Raw genomic sequence first — 3,324 nt, 5'->3', positions numbered from 1 at the left:
TTCTCCGGTCAGTAACCAACAGCGGGATCTGGATACCCATGTTGGCTCCCACATGCTCCTCGATGATCTCATCGGATGAACCACGATGTCGAGGATTTAAGCAACCCCGTATACAATTCCCTTTGTCAATCGGTACATTACTTGCCCGAGATTCGATCGTCGGTATCCCAATACCTTGTTCAATCTCGTTACCGGCAAGTCACTTTACTCGTACCGTAATGCGTGATCCCGTGACCAGACACTTGGTCACCTTGAGCTCATTATGATGATGCATTACCGAGTGGGCCCAGAGATACCTCTCCGTCATACGGAGTGACAAATCCCAGTCTCAATCCGTATCAACACAACAGACACTTTCGGAGATACCTGTAGTGCACCTTTATAGTCACCCAGTTACGTTGTGACGTTTGGTATACCGAAAGCACTCCTACGGTATCCGGGAGTTACACGATCTCATGGTCTAAGGAAAAGACACTTGACATTGGAAAAGCTCTAGCAAAACGAACTACACGATCTTGTGCTATGCTTAGGATTGGGTCTTGTCCATCACATCATTCTCCTAATGATGTGATCCCGTTATCAATGACATCTAATGTCCATAGTCAGGAAACCATGACTATCTGTTGATCAACGAGCTAGTCAACTAGAGGCTCACTAGGGACATATTGTGGTCTATGTATTCACACGTGTATTACGATTTCCGGATAATACAATTATAGCATGAATAAAAGACAATTATCATGAACAAGGAAATATAATAATAATCCTTTTATTATTGCCTCTAGGGCATATTTCCAACAGTCTCCCACTTGCACTAGAGTCAATAATCTAGTTACATTGTGATGAATCGAACACCCATAGAGTTCTGGTGTTGATCATGTTTTGCTCGCGGAAGAGGTTTAGTCAACGGATCTGCGACATTCAGATCCGTATGTACTTTGCAAATATCTATGTCTCCATCTTGAACATTTTCACGGATGGAGTTGAAATGACGCTTGATGTGCCTGGTATTCTTGTGAAACCTGGGCTCCTTGGAAAGGGCAATAGCTCCAGTATTGTCACAGAAGAGAGTGATTGGCCCCGACGCATTGGGTATGACTCCGAGGTCGGTGATGAACTCCTTCATCCATATTGCTTCATGTGCTGCCTTCGAGGCTGCCATGTACTCCACTTCACATGTAGATCCCGCCACGACGCTCTGCTTGCAACTGCACCAGCTTACTGCTCCATGATTCAACATATACATGTATCCGGTTTGTGACTTAGAGTCATCCAGATCTGTGTCGAAGCTAGCGTCGACGTAACCCTTTATGACGAGCTCTTCGTCACCTCCATAAACGAGAAACATGTCCTTTGTCCTTTTCAGGTACTTCAGGATATTCTTGACCGCTGTCCAGTGTTCCTTGCCGGGATTACTTTGGTACCTTCCTACCAAACTTACGGCAAGGTTTACATCAGGTCTGGTACACAGCATGGCATACATAATAGATCCTATGGCTGAGGCATAGGGAATGACACTCATCTCTTCTTTATCTTTTGCCGTGGTCTGGCATTGAGCCGAGCTCAATCTCACACCTTGCAATACAGGCAAGAACCCTTACTTGGACTGATCCATTTTGAACTTCTTCAATATCTTATCAAGGTATGTGCTTTGTGAAAGACCTATGAGGCGTCTCGATCTATCCCTATAGAATCTTGATGCCTAATATGTAAGCAGCTTCTCCAAGGTCCTTCATTGAAAAACACTTATTCAAGTAGGCCTTAATGCTGTCCAAAACTTCTATATCATTTCCCATCAAAAGTATGTCATCTACATATAATATGAGAAATGCTACAGAGCTCCCACTCACTTTCTTGTAAACGCAGGCTTCTCCGTAAGTCTGCATAAACCCAAACGCTTTGATCATCTCATTAAAGCGAATGTTCCAACTCCGAGATGCTTGCACCGGCCCATAAATGGATCCCTGGAGCTTGCACACCTTGTCAGCATTCTTAGGATCGACAAAACCCTCCGGCTGCATCATATACAGTTTTTCCTTAAGATAGCCGTTAAGGAATGCCGCTTTGACATCCATCTGACATATCTCATAATCATAGTATGCGGCAATTGCTAACATGATTCGGACGGACTTCAGCTTCGCTACGGAGAGAAAGTCTCATCGTAGTCAACCCCTTGAACTTGCCAATAATCCTTAGCGACAATTCGAGCTTTATAGATCGTAACATTACCATCCGCGTCCGTCTTCTTCTTAAAGATCCATTTGTTTTCTATCGCTCACCGATCATCGGGCAAGTCTGTCAAAGTCCATACTTTGTTTTCATGCATGGATTCTATCTCGGATTGCATTGCTTCAAGCCATTTGTTGGAATCTGGGCCCGCCATCGCTTCTTCATAGTTCGAAGGTTCACCGTTGTCTAACAACATTATTTTCAGGACAGGGTTGCCATACCACTCTGGTGTGGAACGTGTCCTTGTGGACCTACGAAGTTTAGTAGCAACTTGATCCGAAGTACCTTGATCATCATCATTAATTTCCTCTCTAGTCGGTGTAGGCACCACAGGAACATTTTCCTTAGCTGCACTACTTTCCGGTTCAAGAGGTAGTACTTCATCGAGTTCTACTTTCCTCCCACTTACTTCTTTCGAGAGAAACTCTTTTTTCAGAAAGGATCCGTTCTTGGCAACAAATATCTTGCCCTCGGATCTTAAGTAGAAGGTATACCCGATGGTTTCCTTAGGGTATCCTATGAAGATGCATTTTTCCAACTTGGTTTCGAGCTTTTCAGGTTGAAGTTTCTTGACATAAGCATCGCATCCCCAAACTTTTAGAAACGACAGCTTAGGTTTCTTCCCAAACTATAATTCATACGGTGTCGTCTCAACGGATTTAGACAGAGCCCTATTTAAAGTGAATGTAGCTGTCTCTAGAGTGTATCCCCAAAATGATAGCGGTAAATTGGTAAGAGACATCATAGATCGCACCATATCCAATAGAGTGCGATTACGATGTTCGGACACACCGTTACGCTGAGGTGTTCCAGGCAGCGTGAGTTGTGAAACGATTTCACATTTTCTTAAGTGTGTACCAAATTCGTGACTTAAATATTCTCGTCCACGATCTGATCGTAAGAATTTTATCTTTCGTTCACGTTGATTCTCTACCTCATTCTGAAATTCCTTAAACTTTTCAAAGGTCTCAGACTTGTGTTCAATCAAGTAGACATACCCATATCTACTCAAGTCATCAGTGAGAGTGAGAACATAATGATATCCTCCGCGAGCCTCAACGCTCATTGGACCGCACACATCGGTATGTATGATTT

This window comes from Triticum aestivum, chromosome 5B (genome assembly GCF_018294505.1).
Source record: "Triticum aestivum cultivar Chinese Spring chromosome 5B, IWGSC CS RefSeq v2.1, whole genome shotgun sequence".
Lineage (NCBI taxonomy): Eukaryota > Viridiplantae > Streptophyta > Magnoliopsida > Poales > Poaceae > Triticum > Triticum aestivum.
Note: the sequence above shows the minus strand (reverse complement) of the source record.